Consider the following 15,400-nt stretch of genomic DNA (forward strand, 5'->3'; position numbering starts at 1 on the left):
TTATGTCAGTTATTTCTCCACAGCAACCAAGTTGCTGTTTGCATATTGCTTAAACACAGTCACAGTGGCAGCATTTTCCTGGACCTAAGGGTGCCCCAAAATGGCAGCTTCCCTGACACTGTGTGGAAGCAAGCAGAACATTTTCAGAGTGTTGGTGATACTATGATGGAGCCAAGGTGGCTCCAATTGCCAACCTTTTTTTCTTTTGTCCTGCTGTGGGCCCCAGTCAAACTGGTTTTGCAGGGCTTTTCAATGTACTCCTAGTTGTACCTGGGTCCTGGGGAAACCCAGTTCATAAGAATACAAGAAAAACCTTACTGCTGGATGAGGACAATGCCTCAACTAGTCCAGCATCCTGTTCACACAGTGGCCAATCAGATTCATCCACAAAGTCCACAGGCATGAAGGCAAGAAAGAGCCCGACCTAAATGTTGCCCATAAGAGCATACAAAGAGCCATCTCCCTTTGATCCATTTCCCCTTGGAATAGCAAGCCAAGGCTACAGTCCATTGTTTTGATTGTGGTTCCTTAGCAGGAGACCAACTTCTTCTCTTGCTGAATCAGAAGAGTGTTCAGCACAGGTGGAGAACCCTTTTCCAGGCCACATTCTCCCATGGGCAACCTTCCTCCATCTTGATGGGTAGGGCCAGAGGCAAATGTGGGTGGAGCTACAGGTGTGGCTCATACTTTGGTACAACCAGCTACATTCAATACAGGTTTCAACACAGACACATCACTCCATCCTTTGTCCAGGCAAGCAGGGGGGCAGCATTTTCACAGTTGAAGCGCACACTCTAGCCAGGAAAAAAGCACTCAAAGAGGGCAAGGAGCAGGGCTGGAGAGCATCCCAAGGTCCAGGTAGAGGGGTCTTGTGGATAGCACTGAGCTGCTGAGGTTCTGCACTTCTTGTGTTGAACGAAAGTTCTTCCTATTCAAGCTGTGCTGTTTTTGTTTCACCAGAGTGGAGATCTCCAAAAACATACCTCTTTAAACAACTTAGCAATTCCTGCTCCCTTAATGTCTCCTTGCATGCCTTTCCCCGTAAGATGTTGCTTACATTTTCAAAGATGCAAAGAGCCGCTATAGATTCTTCCCTGCTTGTTTCTCTGGAGAGCCAGAAGGGTCATTATTAGATACATATTTAACAATCAGAGGGGGGGGGGAGAAGCAGATTATCTCTTTGGGTCTTGTAAGTCAATTACTGTGTGTTAAATAAATGTGTTCCAGCAGTGGCCTCATGCATTAAAATTCAACCGGCATTTTGCACCACTGTCACCTATATCCAATTAATGTGGCATTAAGAGCACAGTGACTTAGTAATCTATTGGAAAAAGTCGTCTTTGAACTCTTATTATTGGCGGTCGTTTCCGATAGTATCTCCTTCATGGATAAGGAAGCATCTCCTGTTCCCAATCAAAGTCTTCTATTCTGCAGGCAGGCAGGAAACTCCAGTACCTACTCAATTCTGCTCACACACACCATAATTTCATAAGCTGTTCATGCCTGTGCAAATGGAGTAACAGTAGCATGCGGCAGAAATGAATATTCCCTTCACCTCGTCCCCCATCAATATGGAAATGTGTGTATACTAGCATGCAGACAACTGGGTAAGGTGTGTGTGTGTGTGTGTGTGTGTGTGTGTGTGTGTGTGTGTGTGTTCCGGGCTGCCCACCCAGTGTTGTTTTGCAATTATATTTTACTGGAATTTTAAAAACAAAAATAAACAACAATGATTATTTGGGTTTCTGGTACTCTAGGGTTTGGAAAATGGCCCTTCTTGAGAAGGTATCTCCGAAACTATAAGTATCTAAAGGGAAGAGCTCAAATGACAATTTTATTTTATTTTTTACATAAGGCATGATTTTATTTCTTACACAAATATTGAAGCACAAGGCCAGTATATGTAAATGTCTCACTCATTTAAGACTGTACAGAACCTTTATTCTTAATAATGATATAACTCACAGATGGAGAAAACCTTTATTTTCATATATCTTTATTACTTGTAAAGGGAACCTTTGTATGAGTTAATATTTTATTATCCTTTTGTGCTGTGTCTTTGTCCTTTTAAGCTGTGTTGCTTTATGGTATATATTTCTGATTCTCTGTTTTCTTTCTTTTTGTTATGTTTGCACTTTTTGTTTTGTTTCATTAACAGATCAATAAAACTATTTAAAAACAATATCAACAACGGCAACAATTGTTTGCGTCAAGTCTGCAAAATGTACAATCAATGCCTCCAACAGTGTGACGCAGCCACAACAGAAGCCAGACCCTATTACCAAGTTATACAAGCGTATCTCTCTCGAAAGAGTACTGGGAAGCCAGGGATGCATTTCTTCTTCATGATGATTTACATACAAACACAAATGGGAACCAGATTTCATGAAATTTATCTGGCTGTATATCCCCCCCCCCCCCAGGGCCATTCTACATCTGCCTGTCAACTTTTCAGCTAATGCTGAAGTACCCTTGTTGAATTGAAAAATCCTCTTTAGATGTCTAGAAATGTGCTATTTCCCTACAAGCTACTGTTTCGTACAGGTGCATTAACAAATCTGTATACTCTACCTTTTCTTTTTAGGGTACTTTTCGAATTCGTGGCAATTAAAAAAACCCACATTGTATTGCAAGCTACCTTTAAAGAGTTTGCTCTCCACGGTAGCACAGAAATGTTTTTAATAAATAAATGAAAAGCTGAACTTATGATTCAAGTGCCAATGCTTACTTAGCCAACATGTTACCAATCAGCCGAGAGGAGGATGTATAGGTATAGATGTAGATATAGATAAATAATAAGAGCCCTCCTGAATAGGGATGTCACAAAACTGCAACAAAAATGGAAACAGGAGTGCTTATTCATCCCAAGTCCAGAATGGAAATCAAACCAGCGAATACAGTGGTTTTTGCTGTTGTTGCTTTTGGTCTGTAAATTATATATATAATAAATTATATATATAATATAATATAAATTATATATATAATTTACATATATAAACATATATATATGTGTCTGTGGGTCCTCTCCCCCCCCCCCAATTTGTATTGCATTTCCTTTTCATTGAAATGAATGGGGTGGAACAACATGATATACTTACATAACTTGCCTAATTAAGTGACTGGGGAAACCCAGCCAGATGGGCAGGGTATAAATAATAAATATTTATTATTATTATTTTTGCTATTACTGCTGCTACTACTACTACCATCACTACTATTTAATTATGTAAGTTATGTCATTTTGCCAATTGTGTAATGTTTGGTGGAAAGTGAACTGCAGCACTGCATACAATGAACACAGGGCAAAACAAAAAAAACAATGCCTTCCTCAAACCCTGCTCCTGACGATCCATCTAGCTCAGTATCCTGTTTCTAGCAGTGGAGTGGAAGCTTACAAGCACAACGTTGTGAAGGCGTTGGCCCTTCCTTGACAATCTCCAAGCTGCAGAGTTTCCAGCAGCCAAGGCAGGCGATGCTCAGACTGCCCTGCTGCTTTCCATCTTCTAAGTGGCCTGCAGTCGGGTGACTCAGGTACATACATGTGCATGCTGGTCAGTACCTTTCAATGTGTAGCTCCAGGGTTACAGCATGGCCTGGGCTTACACGGAGCCTGGATTTTGAGCCTCCCTGTAATTAATATTGGCAGCAACCAGAAAAACAAAGAGTGGCAGGTTTAATTTACTCCTGGCGTCCTCTGAAGCAGTGGAGCACTAAAATAAAAAATTGCAATCATGATTCATTGGCCTGCCTGCATGTTGTTGGCACGATGGCAGCTCTCTGGAACCCTCTGATAAACTAACCTTGATCTCCTTCCTACTGGTGTCGCACGCCTGCCTTCCCGATATTCATTATAAGGCATTTCCTCCAAGGCTTGTCTGGAGAGAGGCGGCAGCTAGCTGAGCACATTGTAGGAACACACACACACACACACACACACACACACACACACACACACACACGGCTGGCTACGTGTAAAGCAATGTTGTGGGTTGGCTCAAAAATACAGGAGTATCTGAATGCCTGCAGAAAATTTCCCCCAAGTATTGTCTCGCAACGGAAGTAATTAGCAAGATCAAGCTACACCAAGACAATTTTTGTACCAGGTGTTGTGTGCATCATGGATATCAACTTGTTTTCCATGTGATCAGAAGCAAATGTTCTTTGTTAATGGGACCGGTAACCCAAGCTCTGCAATCTGTGCAGTTAGGTCTAATGGAAATGAAAGCACATATACGCGAGTTGTTGGGAATAGTAGAACGAAACAGAGAAGCTAGTGAGGAGACCCTTAGCACAGTAAGAGAGAAGTGAAACTGTCTTACCTAACAAGCTGTGCAACAGAAGAACTCTGCCAATCATCCCAGCTACTCCTCAGAAGACTTCTACCAGTGGTCCATCTATATTCTCTACCTGGATTTGCTTATTACTTCACTGAGGACTTGTTTCAGCGATAGAAGTAACCTGCTTACAGTGTGCTGAAACTAAGTTTTGGGGTGAATCTGTTACTTGGTATGAGTTGTGGGGAAACAGACCTACCAAAGAAATATACCCAACATTGTGTGAACATGAGCCTTACTGAATTATTAGGTCACAACTTAGAGCACTTTCCCTCCTGGTAGCAACATGCACAACTGAACAATCCTTTGCTTATTAATTAAATTCACGGGGTACTTTTTTTTTTACCAAGATGACTCAAAGTGCCTGAAAATCTATAAACAAACAAACATACATTAAAACCAACATAAAACAAAAACAATCCAGATGACAATCTTATTTTTAAAAGGTAGGATTAAAACAACACACCCACTTAAGGAGGCCACAGATAATGAAAAGCCAAAGGCTTGGAGAAAAAGAAAGCTTTTGCCTGGTGTCGAAAGATATGTAATGATGGCACCAGGCGAGGCTCCCTTGGGACAAGCAGGGAGCCAGTACTGAAAAGGCCCGTTCTCATGTTGCCAACCTCTGGCTCTCCCAAAGAAGGGCCTCAGATGACCATTGCAGGGTCCAGGCTGGTTCATATGGAGAGAGGCAGTTCTTGAGGTTTGGGGGTCCTGAGCCAAATAAGGCTTTATAGGTTAAAATGAGCTCTTTGAATTGCATCTGGAAACTAATTGGTAGCCAATGCAGTTGGGCCAGGATTGACGTTTTGTGCTCTGTCCATTTTGCCCCAGTGATGGAGTGGCAGCCTAGCCACTGAATTCTGCACCAGCTGCAGTTTCCAAATGGCCTTCAAAGATAGCCCCATATATAACACATTGCAGCAATCTAACAAAGAGATTACCAGAGCCTAGACAACAGAAGTTAGGCTATCCCTGTCCAGATGGGGCACAGCTGGGGTGCCAGTTGAAGCTGATGGATGGAACTCCATGCGAACAAGGCCACCTGAACTTCATGTGATAGTTATGGATCCAGAAGTACCCCAAGCTACGTACCTGCTTCCTCAGAAGGAGTCTAATCCCAGCACCACAACCCCAGAGTCAGTCACGACTGGACCTAATGGTCAGGGGTCCCTTTACCTTTACATCCCATCCATCCATCTAATCTAGGGGAAAGTTTCACTAGCAGGGCCTCAGTCTTACCTGGATTGAGCTCTCATCCAGTCCATTACCAAGGCAAAGCTTTGGTCCAGAACATCCACTGCCTCGCCTGCAAATGTAAAGGAGAAGTAGAGCTGTGTGTCATCAGCATATTGCTGATAATGTACTTTTGCACAAGATGAAGACAAGGCTACATTTGACAATGAGTGAAGATCAATTATCTGCCTTGTGTTTGTTGAGTGTACATTGAAAAATTTGAAGACTTATTCCAAGGAGAAAATTATAAAGAAGTCATTGACCGTTTTGGCCAAGATCCTTGAAAGCTCCAGTTTTTGTTTAAAGAGTGATACATTTTGTATTATATTTTCCTTTATATAGCACAAGAATTAACAAACAACCAAAAGTCTGACTGGTTTCATACCTTATGTCTGGCATTCACCACAGCCAAGGTAGATTTTGCATAAAAGGTGTAAAATTCAGCCTTAGGGTTTTAAAAGTCTGGTTTAAAGCCCTACAGTATTGTTGTTCAATTGACAAATTAAAGCTGTATGTCTTTCTAGTGCTTTGCTCGGTTATTATTAAATCAACAACAACAAATTGTTAGAAGATGGTTCCCTCAACCCACCAGTAGGCAGTTAGAAAAGGGAAAGGCCAGAGTTGTGTGTGTGTGTGGCCTGAAGCTGGAGGAAGAAGCAGGCTGGAGCCTGTGAGGGAGAATCATGCTTGATTTTTGTTTGAATCCAGGGCTGTGGCTGTGGGGAGAAGCAAGACCCTCTTGGGGTGTCCATGCTGTGAGCCCCTCCATCATAGGCTCAGGTTGTATACACTTGTAAATCAGCCATAGTTCATAAAGGCACCACGGTGTCCTCTGTGCCTCATTCTCAAAAGAAGCATGAACCCTGGATGAGCACCTGGAACCCTGGTAGCTTACACCGCTCGGAGATTGCAGTGGCATGCAATAGTATTTCCCCCCAAATACTGCAAACCACCCCACCATCATTTCTTGTTGCTTCCCTTCGGGGGGGGGGGATAGTTGTAAGCTGCCCTTAGCATTATTTCTGTGGACACCCACACTACCTGTGGTTTGAACCTGAGACCTTCTGCAGGAGGCAAATGTGTGTTCTACTAGTGAGCTCTATTCCCGTCCCCAGAATGGATGACATAACAACTTTTGCATGGTAAGAAGCTGTCTTATGCTGAGTCACTGAGTTCTCTGGAGTTTTTGACAAGGAACTTTTCGAACCCCAAGTGGAAATGCCAAGGACTGAAGCTGAACCCTTCTGTACGCAGAGCAAACACTCTGCCACTGAGCTACCTGCCCTTCTTTTGAGGTGCTGCTCCTTGCTGCAGGTGGTTGCCCTCTAACATGTGGGAGTAGGCACAGCAGGGAGTGGACTAAGGGCACTCATCCCCATTCCTCCTCATGCAATTTGTGCCATGTGAGGGAAACTAGCACCGTTGGAAATCAGAAATACAAGACCCATCCATTTGTGCCCCTAATTTTTTTAACTTTGTCAGGGACTCAGTTATCTGCTGAACTCCCTGAGTAAAATTGCATCCTAGACATTGCCTTCAGGGAGGCGAAAAGGAGAGTGAAAGAAAAAGGAAAGAGAATGGGAGGGACAGTTTTATTTTTAAACCAAGAGTGCTATTTTTAAAAAGATATATTTTGCTTGTCATTTGGATTATGGCCAGTGGTTTATCAAATGCACGTACATTTTTCATTATGGTAAGCGTCTGTAAATAAATCTGTAGTAACTGATAACTCGTGAAATTTAATTTGACTAATGCTGTTAACAGGATTTTAACTGCTTGCTTTATTTATATGCGTGGAAATGGCATTTGCCAGGTATGTGTGAGAAAAGCTAGTGATGATATTATTATAGTACAGTACAGTATAGTATATGAGTGTCTCTGTGTGTCTACAAACTGGATGACTCATCCACTATAGTCTTATCCTTGCAAATAACCATCACAGGGAGCAGGACTGCTTTCCTGGCCCCACCCTACCAACCTGTCCCCATTGTTAGCCCTGTCCCACACACTGGAGGGCAAGTCTGAATTAAAGAGCATATTCTATGCAAATAGGTTCTACCACTCCTATGGAGCCCTGCCAAAACAAGAGTCCAGAGCAAACGCCCCTCTAGAGACATGTCCCCCAACATGAGGAGAATGGGACAGGGGCAGTGGGGATGTGGCAGTGAGGTGAGACCAATCAGTGTGGTTGTGCTCTTCCTCCCCACATTTCTCTGCAAGCCCCTCTCAGCTACTGGCTGAGGTTCTGTGACGTTGTGGAATGTTCACAAACATGTTAACTGCTTCAGGTCAGTTACAGGGTGTTGATAAAGCAGGAATGCCTTTTGAGAGGTGTAGGGAAGATCAGTATGGGAGAAATGCTTCATACAGACTAGGGATCAGACTATATGGGAAGAGGGAAAGCTGAGCAGAGCCTTAAGTCTTTGGATGAATGCAGGAAGCTGATTCAGGAAACCAAAGGGGCAGCCACAGAGAAGGAAGCAGCAGAGAGAGGAGAGTTATTTGCACAGAACTGTGCATTGTACGGAGGCTCTGGGGCTAATGAGCTAAGATGGCTGAGGGCAGAGGGGCTCCCACTGAGCCTAAGGGGAGAAGAGAAAGGTGAGGAGGGCTGAATTTCATATATTGATTCGAAGCAAGCAGGCAAATCTCTCATTTCAAACAAGCGAGGTGAACCACCGTGTAATAGGGTCACAGCCTGCCTGCTGTTTTACCAGTCTGCTCATTTTTACTTTTTAAAAGTCTTACACTGGTTGCCAGTGCAGGTGATGGAAGAGCTGGAGAACCGAAATCTAACCAAGCAGCACCTCTGTACTACGCCGTCTGACAGAATTTGTACCTTCTGAAACAACAATCCTTCAGACAAGCCTTCAAAATCACACTTCCCGAAATTTTGCAATGCAGTTCTCCAGCCAACTGCGTCTAAAAATACATATACTAGGGGAAAGTGTGCCTAGAAAAAGGCATATATTGATGAAAATAAGATTTAGGAATGCATTACATTAGGAGAAATTGCTTTGCAGAAATGTATCTGTTAGGGGAAATTGCCTACAAAAATGTGTACATTAGGATAAATTTGGAGAGCCATTGTAGGGTAGTTGTTAGCAGGCTGGACTAGGAGTAGGTGCCAAGGTTTGAATCTATACTTGCCCATGAAACACACTGGGTGGCCTAAGGGCAGTTACTCTTCCTCTCAGCCTAATCTACCTTACAGGGCTGTTGTTTGGACAGCTTCCAGAAAACAGAGCTGCATCCCTTTTATCTCCTACCCTGGTGTCATCTGCTTACCTTTACAACTGACTTCAGCAATCTGCAGTAAACTCTCTGAAAGGTACCAACATGATCTAGCTAGCTATGCAGATGTGCAGCAGGTGGTATGTGTCATGTGTTGTAGTCAATTCCCGTCGCCCAAGAAAGGAAGGTGCATTAATGTGTGCATGTACTGGGTAAGAATGAATATTTTTTTAAAAAAAAAAATCTTAAAAACCAACCTTGTTCCTTTCCCTTCTTCTCTATGAAGCTTGCTGGAAATGTTTGCTTTCTCCTCTACTTTATGAACTCTGTGCTTGTACCAGGAGACGCACAGCTAAGTGGGGGAAGCTGTTTGTTTAACCACCTGACAAGGCTCCAGTGTCTTTTGCTAATGGCACTACAAGGAAGATGCTTTTTGCTGTATTGATCCAACTGGCCATGGAGCCTTGGGAGTCATCCATTTGGGGCTCCTCCTCTCCGCCTCTCCATCCTTTGCAGGCACATCTCAATCACACAGTGGGCCTTGCCACATGTATCACAAGCGCTGTCAAGGACAGCCGCCTGTTCTCACCCCCTGATATAATTTATGCTTCCTCTTTGCCATTCCTCAGCAGAAACCTCGCTTTGCATTTGCGGCTGCTTTCCAAGTTGAACATTAGCACACTTGCCACTTTAAATTTCTTCACCTCGTTCATTTAGTTAGGCTCTTCCCCTGTTGTAACACCTGCTGGTACAGACATGTCCAACTGATGTAATACTTTGCTTCAGCTGTGCTGTAGTAAGCGGAGCACCTGTGTGACTCGAGTCAAGTATCAAGTGAGCTAGCCAACTATCCCATTTGCCTCAGGACCATCCTCAGTTTGGCACAAGTGATATTCCCAGTGCTTGCCAGGAGGGGAGGTGGTAAGGGCTTAGATAAGAAGCAGAAATCATTCGTGGAATCCACACCTCCCACTCCCCCACTCCCAATGCCCTTTTAGTTACAAGTTTGGTGATATGGAACCCATGGCAAAAATAAGATACTATAAGGTAACCAATCACAAGGATAGGACAGATGTGGGCTTCCATTTCCCCCCATCTTTGACCATTGGCTGTGCTGGCTGGGGCTGATGGAAGCTGGAGTGAAACAATATCTGGAGGGTCACCAGTTTCCCACCCTGACTTAGAAGCAGTTGGGAGGGGGGCTATGACACTGAGCGGTCCATCAAACTTCATTGGCTTCTCAAAGTGGCCCTCCTGGAAAATTAGTTGCTGAACAGTCCCTGAGAGGAGTTGGAAGACAAGAAGGATATTCCAAAGCAGGAACAGATAGCAATATTTATTTATTTTATAGTGAATTTGAGGATCAGAGGTATTAGTAATGGAGCATAGTCCTCAGCAGTCTTGTCAAAGGGCCAACAGGACTTCATAAAGCAGTGAACAAGGTGGAGAGAGAACACCTTCTCACAGGCCAATCTGCCTGTACCTTGAGATCACCAGAGGAGGAGTGACTGGTTGCCCCTGTGCGAGAGGAAGTACAAAGCACCAGAATCCACAGAAGGGCCTTTTCAGTGGTGGCTCCATGTCTGTGGAAGATTCTTCCCACGGAGGTGAGTCTAGCGATGTCAATGTTTTCTTTTAAGAAACAAGCAAAAACATACCTCTTCCGGTAGCCCTTTGGATGAAATGATGATTGAAATAATGATGAATTATTTGATGATAATGCCTATTATGAATTATCCAACTGTTTTGATTTCTTTGGTATATTATGTTATGTACATACATATGTTGTGTTGTTTATTATGCTGCAATATTATAAAATGTTCTGTGGTCTTTTGAAAAAAGGGGGTATGATGTAAATTTCTTAAATAAATACATAAATATGAACCATTACTCCCACCACCACCACTACATGTAGCCTTTGTTAGAATTCCTGCTCTATGATTGCAGTCATGGGATTTTTGTCTATCACATTACGGTATATGTTTTGACTCCGCAAAATGGGAAGTGATGGAGACAGGATGTTTGTGTTACTGTGTTCCGTGAAGTGGGACTATTGTCATTTGTTTTTTCTCTTTGCTGTCTGACGCTAGAGAGAGAGGGAGCCATGTTGCAGTGCTCTGTGTGTTTATATGTAAATAAAGTTGATTAGCCAAAATGCTGAGTTGCTGAGGTCTGTCATGCATGAGGCACAAACTCTGCGGATCCCTAAGTGTGCCAATGTCAGTTGGCATCAGTCGCTGTGATGTTCAGGCTGAAGAAAGCTTATGAAGCTCCCAAACGATCAACCAGGAGGGAGGGAACATGCCAGTCGGGCATGTGTCTCTGCCAGGGTCCTACTCGAGTGTAGGCTGAACTCCTGACAGCCTTGTCTCATTCCTGTCTTAGACACACCTGGATTTCCTACTTCCTCAATGATGCATCAGTTGTTGCTGTTGGAACTCCACAACCACAACACAGGGAAAGAATACTGGTGCAGTTTATTTGTGCTTAATAATTAACAATCATCTTCCTGAGGCCCCCCTGAAATGAAGGTTTCAGCGATCAACGGCAAAACTAGCAACCAGCCGGCTAGGTTGCCCATCCCGCTCTCTCTGCGCATTTGCCTGCCCATCTAATGAGCACAGAAGCCTGCCGCTGACCCAGCTCACTGCCGCCTTCTCCGCCTCTCCGTTAATTAGTCTAACTCAGCACAGTGACTCAGCGACACAGCCTAGGGACATGTATAAATAATTACAAGAATAGGCATGAAATTTAAAAATGATAAAAAGAGCCATTATTTTCTGGGAGACAGCCCATGGAGAGAGGGAGAGAAAGGCCTCATCAGAATCTGCCTGCAGCTGGAGAGCACAGCTGTCCCAGGGATGAAAAGGCTTGCGGTCCAGAAGGGGCTCATCATCCATCAAGTGATCATCCCTCCCATCCTGGGCTGCAATCCTCAGGACCCTGCAGGTTTCGTATTGTTGCAGAAGGGTCTGCGCAGAAGGGGAAGAAGGGGGTTAAAAATAATAATTAGAAAACTGCATGATTAATAATAATAATAATAATAATAATAATAATAATAATAAGTTTCCCCAGCCACTCTGGGCGGCTCCCAATCAAGTGATAAAAACAATACAGCATTAAATATTAAAAACTTCCCTGAACAGGGCTGCCTTCAGCTGTCTTTTAAAAATAGGATAGCTGCTTATTTCCTTGACATCTGAAGGGAGGGTGTTCCCCAGGGTGGGTGCCACTACCGAGAAGGCCCTCTGCCTGTAACCTCACTTCTCACAGTGAGTGAACCGCCAGAAGGCCCTCGGCGCTGGATCTCAGTGGCTGAATGAAGGGGGTGGAGACGCTCCTTCAGGTATACAGGACTGAGGCCGTTTAGGACTTTAAAGGTCAGCACCAACACTTTGAATTGTGCACTTAGTGCCTTTGATTGTAGGATGTGACCTTCACAAGTGCCCAAGTCATCTGCAGGTGGGTAGGGGAGATGTATCCCAGACCTACACTGCTTGGCGTTGGAGAGAAAACAGAAGGGGAAGGAGGGAGGTCTAATGAGCAATGGAGAAGGCTGTCAATTTCAGGTTCTTTCAGTTTGCCAGCCTTCAGTTCAGTTCTCCCCATGTCCACATCAGTTTATGATTTGCTTATTTTTGAAAACCTTGTAAAAATTCATCAGCATTTTGCTGCAAATTTCTTCCAAGATACACATTTTTCCATGCAATTTTGCCAACTACGCACACCTTTGCAAAGCATTTCCCCCTAATGTAATTAGCTTTTGTATGCTGTTGTCTCTAGTATTTGCATTTACATGGCAAACTTTAGCCTAGTATATACATTTTTGCACACATTACTTGGCTGGAGAACTGTACTGCAGAATCCAGAGAAGTGTGAATTCCCAAATTCCCAAGGAAGACCGTTTTTCGGTTTGCATATTGTTTCGGAAGGTGCAAATGAGGTAGGTTTGCCTTTAAATGTAAACTGATTTGAATTCCTCCCAGCAGAGACTTTTCCTTCTGACTCACCACCTGATGGATTTAGGGTGGAAGTTGAGATGAGCAGGCCCCCCCATTTCATTTCTTGATTGCTTTGTGCATTTCCTGCTCTGCCTCTTGCCCCACTTCTCTGGAATTCTCGCTGAACTAGAAGAATCTCTAAAATTAATTCTGGAACAGCAGCATGTGCACTTTCCTGCAGCTTTCAATCCCTTCTGTTCATTTGCACTATCCCCCCCCCCCTTCTTTGCATGCCCGATGCACATTGGTAATTTATTCCCACATGGAATTCAGCAAAGCTCAGCACTGTACTACACACAACTATTTTCCTGCAAACCTATGACTTTTGTGTAGGAAAACCGTGAGTTCACAGTCATGTGTGACAGAAACATATAAATATTTGCCAAAGTATTTTCTTTGCACACACACAATTTTCTAAGCAAAAGTCCTGTGTCTAGGAGACCTGACTCCCACCAATTTCAGTGGCAACCACTTATAAAAAAGTTACTGTAAAAATCTCTACTCTCTTTGTAGATTCTCAGTCATTTAAGTCGCAGCTCAGGACTTGCACAGTTTATCTTGGGCCTGACCATAAAAAAGCAAATATAGGGGGACAGGCTAGGTTGATGTCTGCTGTTTCCATGAACTTTTCTCGTTGTGAGATTTTTGTGGGTGAGAACCCGGAAACTGAGATGGAGGGTGTGTCAGAAGAACTCTATCTATCTATCGTTCTATCGTTCTATCTATCGTTCTATCTATCTAATCAATGCATTTGTCTTCTGACACACCCTGTAACATTTTAATATGTAACTCTGTATTTTTGTAATGTTTTGTTGAAGTTGGTTATTGTTGCTTCAGGTTTTTGCACACCGCTTAGATATATTTTTAATATATTAAGATATGTCCTGTCTCAGGATGGAACAAGCAGTATAGAAACCAACCAGTCAGTCTTCACTTTGCCATTCACTCCATTGGAAGGATGGAAACACCTGTGGGTGTGTCGGATGCAGAGAGGAGAACTGAGAGTTGTTGTTTTTCTAGGAGCAGAACACTCAGGCTATAACTCCTCTGAGAGCCCACCATCCCAGGCCCATCAAGCCATTGCTCCCTCACGCCTTTCCAAGGGGACTGGACGTCACTTCCCTTAACTCAGTGCGGGGCTCTGTAACCCCCGAGCGAACGGAGCCAGCAAGGCCTCAGGGATGCACAGAGAAGTTCAAACCCGGAGAAAGTCAATATTTAATTTCTGCCAGCCTGTGAAATATCATTGATTCATGCTTGGGGTAGCAGAGGGGTGAGGTGGATTCGGGGAGTGTTTTCTGGCAGGGAAACTTTGCAGAGGCAGGAAAAGATGCGGAGGTTTAATTAGGCCGTGCAGTTGCCTGGGGGTGCGCATGGGGTGGGGGAAGCTAACTTGAATTATGGGCTACTGAGAAACATGTCAGTATAATAAACATTTGTTACTGGCCTTGTACAGCACAAACTGTTCAAACAACAAGCACTGAATACCATACGATGGAATAATACATTGTACAACTGCTGTGAATACTGAAAAGCAACAATCATTGCATACTGTACTATATATACCAGGACAGCAGGGGCTGGCTAGGGGCCATCTAATTTTGTCACCCTATTTGGAGGTAGCAAAGTTGGGGAGCGGGGCATAATTTTGGTGGTTTGGAGATATGCGGGAAGGAAAGCCATCACAGCTTACTGACATTCATAATGGTGGCTGATGCACCATTTCCCACCCCTCAAATCCCCCTCAGAAAATCACATTTATCCATCTGAGGGGATGGGGGGGGATGGAGGTTGTTGAATGGCTAGAGAAGAGTAGCCACCTCCCACTTCAGAGCCAAAGAGCCCACTTCAGAGCCAAAGAGGAATCTAACAGATGGTTTCAGTGTGATGCTTCGGCCTGTTGGATTGAAGGAGCAAACCAACATGGCCGCCTAATGAAGTCATTTTCCCCTACTTCAACAAATGCATTGGGGAAAATCCTGTCAGCAGCCAAATGAGGATTTATCAGATCTGATGCATCACCTTTCCTTAAGCACGTCAAACCGTGACAGAAGAATGTGCCAGCCTCTTGCTACTGCTGGCGGGAGCCTAATTAAGAGAACTGACGGCTGGCTTCTGCATCCCTGATGGGATTGGGCAGAGCCCACCTGGGCCCAGTCATCAGATCCAGGCAGCAGAAGTCATATTTATTCCTCGTCCTGCCTGCCCGCCCTGGGGGGAGAGGTTCGTTTAGCCGATGATGCAAGGAGAAAGAATAAAACCCAACCAACATGTGGATGTTGACCTTTGCAGTGAAAATGGGACCCCTTTCCTTCCTGAGCAGTTCAGTATCTTCGGCTTCTCCCTCCCTGGCTCTCCTTGACACATTGCCTTCCGGAAAACTCTCCTGTCACAATGAACTCATCACCACCCCCTTCTTGAGTTCGTCTTCTTTTTTAAAAATTGGCTTCCTATCATACTTGGCATCAGCCTCCAGCTTCTTCGTTCTTTTAAGAAGAGAAGCCTCCTGCATTTCCATTGCTGCCTATAGCTCAATTCGCATGCAAACAGAGTGGCGTGGGCGACACTTCCCTGTAGCTTCTACCCACATCGCTC

General features: G+C 44.0%; 1 long non-coding RNA gene across 1 annotated transcript; it reads right to left on the reverse strand.

Annotated features, from left to right (window-relative positions):
* Positions 1–11,275: 11,275 nt before the first annotated feature.
* On the reverse strand, positions 11,276–15,174 carry LOC310710439. Its single transcript, XR_014528065.1, has 2 exons — positions 15,090–15,174; positions 11,276–11,776 (listed from the first exon to the last, which is right to left on the reverse strand). It is a non-coding gene; the product is annotated as an uncharacterized lncRNA (long non-coding RNA).
* Between the last annotated feature and the right edge of the window lie 226 nt (positions 15,175–15,400).

This window comes from Podarcis liolepis (assembly GCF_965112155.1).
Source record: "Podarcis liolepis genome assembly, chromosome: 7".
Classification (NCBI taxonomy): domain Eukaryota; kingdom Metazoa; phylum Chordata; class Lepidosauria; order Squamata; family Lacertidae; genus Podarcis; species Podarcis liolepis.